Raw genomic sequence first — 8,018 nt, 5'->3', positions numbered from 1 at the left:
GACGGCAAACAGGCAACTGTCAGAAACATTCAAACGTTTGGCTGAACTCACATATTTTGTCTGGAGGTTCAGACTGAGTTGACACAAGGTCTTTTCCAAGGTCATTTCAGAGGCTGCCAACGCTGAGATCAGACTGTTTATACCCTGAGCTCCACACCAGCCCCCCTCCCATTCCTGCTGAAACAGATTCTTTCTATTCCACACAGATTGGGGGTTGTTTTCTCCTTGTTTTCCATGCCCTTCATGGATGACCCTTTGTTTGCTAAGGGATTGTGTGACGTGAGGAGAGGTCCAGCATAGAGCTGAGGAATGTGGCTGTGTAGACGAAGACCGTGGGCACCTGAGCCAGCTGCAGATGGAGGGAGGAAGGCTGGCTTCACCTTGGCTGGGCTACATGTCCTCACAAGCCAAGAAAGTCACCGAGCAATTTTTAGGTTGTTGAAATGTATCCCTCTCATGAGTCTGTCCCCAAAGCCCAACGCGTGCAACATCTTGTTTCCTGTTTTGGGATTTCCTGAAACTAAAACTGAGATATTGGCCTCTGTCAAGAAACACACAGCAAGTCTTTTCTCTAGAACTAAGGCTGTGCATCAGCCTCGCCAGACAGCCTGGCCTCGCCAGCCTAACACCGTTTCACGTCTCCTCGCAAAGTGCATTTGTCGCTTCGTGGCCCATACCCCTCTGTCCCTTATCACTGCCACTCTCTCTCACATTTTGAAAATGTATAAGCCTCTTATTATAAAGTTTATCTGGGGGTGTGGCTTCTTCAAAAGACAGGGCAGTATATGAATACGGGGGAGCTACATTATCCTCTTAGCTGCAAAAAACGGAGGACATTTTGGATAAGTATCGAACCAGAAAGAACCCCAGACTTGATGAGCGGTACCTTCATGTCTTAGATAGGACACAGAAAATGACACATTATGTTCTTTTCTTTGAACATTAAAGCTGTTTGTCCATAACTGTGATCATGGTTTGCTATAGTGTCATTTCCAAAAGCTCCAACATCCAACATTATTTTTGTCTGAGTTTCTGTTGTTTGCACAAATACATTATCATCACTTCGCAGTCCTCTGTGGGCTTCAGTCTGTCAGCTCTCACAATGCAGAAGCGGAAGGACTTGTGTGTACAGAGGTACAGAGCATCCTGTAAAGGAGTCGGGTGAGATGCCACCAAATCTAGGGCTTCCCAGAGATGGGAGTCTCTTTTAAGGTGAACACAGCTCCTATGGGCTTTCCCAAGTGTTTAATACACTCAAACCAAACTATTTATAATTCCAAAGTCACATGAAAGTTTCTGAAGAAGACATAGATTGACTTGCAGGGCACCTGGGTGGCACAGTTGGTTAAGCGACCAACTCTTGATTTCAGCTCTGGTCCTGATCTCAGGGTCATGGGATCGAGCCCCGTATAGGGCTTGGGCTCCGCGCTCAGTGGGGAGTCTGCTTGAGATTCTCTCTCCCTCTCCCTCTGCTCCTTCCCCCTGCATGCACGCACACGCTGCCTCTCTCTCCCGAATAAATAAATCTTAAAAAAAAAGAAAAGAGAGAGATGGACTTGTAAATGTGGACACAGACTCCCTTTCACTAATAAAGGATTTCATATTTATTTTAAAGTCTATCAGGGTAGAACTGGATTTTTCCATACCAGTAGGAAAGACATTTTATTTTTTTCCAGGGTACTACAAAGAATCTCAACAACCTATCCATCCCATGAGAGATTCCATCGGAGAAAATGGAATATGGCAGAAAGAACATGAGCAAACACAACAATCTGGGGTTTGAAATTTGGTTCTGTCAATTATTAGTTATATGGCATTGGATAAGCTATGTATATAATGATAGGTCCTGCTTCACTCACTTAGGTAATAAAATAAAATCACATATTTTTTTTTAAGATTTTATTTATTTGAGACAGAGAGAATGAGAGACAGAGAGCATGAGAGGGAGGAGGGTCAGAGGGAGAAGCAGACTCCCTGCCGAGCAGGGAGCCTGATGCGGGACTCGATCCCGGGACTCCAGGATCATGACCTGAGCCGAAGGCAGTCACTTAACCAACTGAGACACCCAGGCGCCCAAAATCACATATTTTTTAAATGCGAACTTCCATCTTTCCTATCTCAAAAAGGGTTTTATCCCTCTTTCTAATTATCCTAATAAATCTAAGAACATTAAGGGTCTATTAGCCCAAGGAGTTGTTCTTTTTTTTTTTTTTTTAAAGATTTTATTTATTTATTCATAAGAGAAAGAGAGAGAGGCAGAGGGAGAAGCAGGCTCCCCACTGAGCAGGAAGCCCAATGCGGGACTCGATCCCAGGAGTCTGGGATCATGACCTGAGCCGAAGGCAGATGCTTAACCATCTGAGCCACCCAGGTGCCCGAGCCCAAGGAGTTGTTCTTATTTACAATTGTCTTAAAGAGAAAAAACTGGAAAAATTAATTTGTACACTGTAAGATTTCCATTCTCTTCCCACATGACTGCTTTTGCTACCATATATATTTTTCTCTTTAAATACCTTGTTAGCTTTCTTCCCTCTCCTCCACTTCCTTTCTTCATTCTCTCAATCTCAGATATTCATCACACACACACACACACACCTCACTACAAAACACTAACCATTCTCCAGACCTAGTTGTCAAGACTGAGTCACTGACCCAGATTCTCTTTTCTCATATAGTGAATCTCTACTTGGGGAGGGAGGTGTTGGTGTCTTCTCTTAGTTAGGGTCTCTTCAGTGCATCAGAGATGTTCTAATGATGTTGAACTTCAAAAGAGAAGGGGTCCATGAATCCAATCATGAGAAAGCAATCAGATAAATCCAGATTATGGAATATTCTACAAGACAGATGGTCCTGACTCTTCAAAAACATCAGTGTCACAAAAGAACAAAAGCAAAGCAAAACAAAACAAGGTAAAACAAGACAAATCTTCTAAATTAAAAGAGATTAAAGATATATAAGAAATAGGGCATGTGAGGGGTGCCTGGGTGGCTCAGTCGTTAAGCGTCTGCCTTTGGCTCAGGTCATGATCCTAGGGTCCTGGGATCGAGCCCCGCATCGGGCTCCTTGCTCGGCGGGAAGCCTGCTTCTCCCTCTCCCACTCCCCCTGCTTGTGTTCCTGCTTTCACTATCTCTCTCTCTGTCAAATAAATAAATAAGATCTTTAAAAAAAGATATATAAGAAATATATATCTTTATTTATATACACATAAAAGCAATATGTGATTCTCAATTGGATCTTGGATTGAACAGAAAAAAGAAACAGCGGTAAGAACTCATCATTTGTGCAGTTGAATATGGACTGTGTATTAAATAATATTATTGTATCAGTGTTTGATATCTTGGTTTTGATTCTGTGATTGTGGTTATTTAGAATGTCCTTCATAGAAGATGGGAGGGGTAACGTTTGCAACTTACTTTCTTTTTTTTAATTTATTTTAATTCCAGTATAGTTAACATACAGTGTAATAATAGTTTCAGGTATACAAGATGGTGATTCAATAATTCCATACATCAGCCGGTGCTCATCACAGGTGCACTCCTTAATCCCCAACACCTATTTTACCATCTCCGCCCCCCAACCTCCCCTCTGGTAACCATCAGTTTGTTCTCAGTAGTTAAGAGTCTGTTTCTTGGCTTCTCTCTCTCTTTCCCCCTTTGCTCCTTTGAAATGAGTGGAGTCATATGGTATTTGTCTTTCTCTAACTGATTTGTTTCACTTAGAATTATACTCTCTAGCTCCATCCATTCATTGCAAATGGCAAGATTTCATTTTTTATAGCTGAATAATATTCCATTGTGTGTGTACATATATATATATATACTGCATTTTCTTTATCTGTCCATCTATCGATACACACTTGGGCTACCTCCATAGTTTCGTTGTTGTAAATAATGCTGCTATGAACATTGTTGTGCATGTATCCCTTTGAATTAGTGTTTTTGTATTTTGGGGATAATTACCCTGTAGCTCAATCACTGGATCATAGGGTAGTTCTCTTTTTAATTTTTTGAGAAACCTCCATACTATTTTCCAGAGTGGCTGCACCAGTTTGCATTCCCACCAACCGTGCAAGAGGGTTCCCCTTTCTCCACATCCTCACCAACACTTGTTTCTTGTGTTGTTGATTTTAGCCATTCTGACAGGTGTGAGTCTGTATCTCATTGTAGTTTTGATTTGCATTCCCTTGATGATGAGTGATGTTGAGCATCTTTTCATGGGTCTGTTAGCCATCTAGATGTCTTCTTTGGAGAAATGTGTGTTCATGTCTTCTGCCCATTTTTTAATTGGATTATGTGTTTTTTGGGTATTGATTTTTACAAGTTCTTTGTATACTTTGGATACTAACCCTTTATCAGATATATCACTTGCAAATATCTCCTCCCATTCTGTAGGTTGCCTTTTAGTTTTGTCTCTTTTGCTATGCAGAAGCTTTTTATTTTGATGTAGTGTCAATAGTTTACTTTTGCTTTTGTTTCCTTTCCTCAGGAGACTTATCTAGAAATATGTTGCTATGCTTGATGTCAGAGACCTTACTGCCTGTGCTCTTTTCTAGGATTTCTATTGTTTTAAGGTTTCATGTTTAGGTCTTTAATTCATTTTGAATTTATTTTTGTGTATGGTGTAAGAAAGTGGTCCAGTTTCATTCTTGTGCATGTAGCTGGCCAGTTTTCCCAACACCATTTCCTGAAGAGACTGTCTTTTTCCCATTGTATATTCTTTCCTGCTTTGTCAAAGATTAATGGGCCATATATTTGTGGGTTTATTTCCAGGTTTCTATTCTGTTCCGTTGACCTATGTGTCTATTTTTGTGCCAGCACCATGCTGTTTTGATTATTACAACTTTGTAATATAACTCGAAGTCTGGAATTATGATACCGCCGGCTTTGCTTCTCTTCTTCAAAACTGCTTTGGCTATTCAGGGTCTTTTGCAGTTCCATATAAATTTTAGGATTTTTAGTTCTACTTCTATGAAAAATGCTGTTGGTATCTTGATAAGGATTGCATTAAATCTGTAGATTGCTTTGGGTAGTATAGACATTTTCATAATATTTGTTCTTCCAATCCATGAGCATGGAATTTCTTTCCATTTTTTTGTGTCATCTTCAATTTCTTTCATCAGTGTTGTATAGTTTTCAGAGTACAGGTCTTTCACCTCTTTGGATTACAAGCTGCATTCCTAGGTATCTTATTTTTGGTGAAACTGTAAATGGGATTGTTTCCCTTTTTTTTTTTTCTTCTACTTTCTACTTAGGATTATACTCTTTCTACTGCTTCATTATTAGTATATAAGAACGCAACCGATTTCTACACATTGGTTTTGTATCCTGTGACTACTGAATTCATTTATCAATTCTAGTAGGTATTTTGGTGGAGTCTTTAAGGTTTTCATGGCATCTGCAAATAGTGAAATTTTACTTCTTCCTTACCAGTTTGAATGACTTCTATTTCACAACTTTCTTTCAAATGGCTAAATAAATAAATAAAAGAAAAATAAAAGAAAAGGAGGTAAAGCAAATGTGGCAAAATATATGAGCTGGTGAATCTAACTGAAGAAATGTCAAGTGTTAATTATATTATTCTTACCACTCTTCTACAGCTCTAAAATTTTGTTAAAATAAGATGTGTGGGAAAACAAGTTCTGTAAGATGAGGAGGGAGAGTCTCCCAGTCTCAGTGATTTTCAAGGGTCCACAGCACCTATTCTACTCAAACTTCCCCTTCTTCCTATAATTGGTTTTTTATTTTTCCATAACTAAGTTATTTGAAAGTGCTACCTTTTCCAAGCACAAAAAATTCCTTCCTTCCTCCAGAACAAAGGGGACCCAACTGCCTTAACCTTGCTGCATATAAACCAATTGATCAAAAGGTTCTTGCTGGAGCAGAGATCTTCTCTACCCAGGAGACACGGAGATCTCTACCCCTAAAGAAGCTATTGGCAAAGCTTAAATAATGGCTTCCATCAATTTAAACATGTTGAAAATGTCACCCCACCCTGGTTAAACAGAGTTTTATTGTATTTTGTATTATAAAAGCAGGAGAGAAAACGATCTATCTCAAATGGTTATTGTAACAACTAACAGGACAGTATCCAGGAGTGCCTATCCTTAAAAAACACTAGTAACCAATGGATAAAGAAGATGTGGTATATATAAAATATTCCATTGTATAAATACATATACTTATACAATGGAATATTATGCAGCCATCAAAAAAATGAAATCTTGCCATTTGCAATGACATGGATGGAACTAGAGGGTATTATGCTAAGCGAAATAAGTCAATCAGAGAAAGACAATTATCATATGATCTCACTGATATGTGGAATTTGAGAAACAAGGCAGAGGATCATAGGGGAAGGGAGAGAAAAATGAAACAAGAAGAAACCAGAGAGGGAGATAAACCATAAGAGACTCTTAATCTCAGGAAACAAACTGAGGGTTCCTGGGGTGGAGGGGGGTGGGAGGGATGGGGTGGCTAGAGGATGGAAGTTGGGGAGGGTATGTGCTATGGTGAGCACTGTGAATTGTGTAAGACTGATGAATCACAGACCTGTAGCCCTGAAACAAATAATACATTATATGTTAATTAAAAAAATTTTAAAAATACTAGTAACATTTTCCTCATCCGAGCACTCCATGCTCAGACTGTTTTGGAACAGACTGATGCTCAAATGCCCTGTTGCCACCTGCATTCCCTATGACAAGGATGACCACACAACCCAGTTTAGGTCAATTGTCCTGGCTTAATTAATAGCTCCCCTTTTCACTCTCAAAAGTGTCCCAGTTTGGACAATAAATCATAAGGCCATCAACCTATTGTCAGTCTTTCCAGAAAACATATGCAGCATATGTTGCTGAAAGGCACAGGGAGCGGCATCATCTTTCTGAATAAAGATGACCAAAATGTATTTTCAATGGCATCCCTAGGGCTACAGCAAAAATCAACAAACAAATATGGAGAGGACATCACAAGTTTCCTTTTCATTGTTCCTGCTCCATCACCTCCAGGCTGACTTCACACTGATACTGGGATCTTAGACCATGAAAACAGGAAATAGAAGACATCTGTGATTACACTTCACTCCTTAAAGATGCTCATCGAAGTGACCTGCATTCTCTCACACTAGTAGATATGATTTCAGTGGTGAAATGAGTCTTCTAATTAATGGTGTGTGAACCATACACAGGATGACTGAATACAGCTTGTAAGATAAAACTTTTCCAGGCGCTATGACTAAGTAAATGCTGACTGGCCCCAGCCCCTGGACTTAACGTGAACAGATGCGGTTGAGACAGAGCAGAGTGGCTTGCCCAGTGGGCCCGCCATCTTTATTGCCAATCCCCAGTCACAGTTCTTATTCTTGCCAGAAATCACCCAATGTTGACAGAAGAAATGCCTCTTCTTCTGAGGAACACGAATAAAACAATGGAGTAAAGAATGAAAAGAACAGGGGGCAGAGCAAGATGGCGGAGGAGCAGGAGACCTGGATTTCGTCTCCTCTCAGGAATTCAGCTGGATAGGGATCAAACCATTCTGAACACCTACAAACTCAACAGGAGATCGAAGAAAGGAATAGCAACAACTCTCGCATCAGAAAAGCGACCACTTTCTGGAAGGTAGGACGTGCGGAGAAGTGAATCCGAGCCGATATTTGGGAGGATAGACGGCGGGGGAGGGGCCTCCGTCGGCCGCTTCTGGCAAGTGATAGAGCCACGGAGCACAAAATCGGAACTTTTAGAAGTTGGCTCCACTGAGGGACGTCACTCTGGTGGCTAAGCGGGGGGTGGAACCCTCCGGGACAGTGTGGTCTCAGGACCCTCGGGGTCACAGAAAGATCGGGGGTGCCTGAGTGTGGCAGAGCTCCCAGGTAACGGAGCAGGGAAGCCGGCTGCAGAGGCGGAGCCCAGGCGCGGGCTCTCAGCTCGGGGTGGCCATAAACCGTGATCCGCGGCCCAGTCGGGCCCCTGCTCCTCCAGCAGGGACCCAACAAGCGGCAGATCCGGGGAGACTCACCTTCC

Source organism: Mirounga leonina, unplaced genomic scaffold (assembly GCF_011800145.1).
Source record: "Mirounga leonina isolate KUSES-001 unplaced genomic scaffold, KU_Mleo_1.0 Mir_128, whole genome shotgun sequence".
Taxonomy (NCBI): Eukaryota; Metazoa; Chordata; class Mammalia; order Carnivora; family Phocidae; genus Mirounga; species Mirounga leonina.
Note: the sequence above shows the minus strand (reverse complement) of the source record.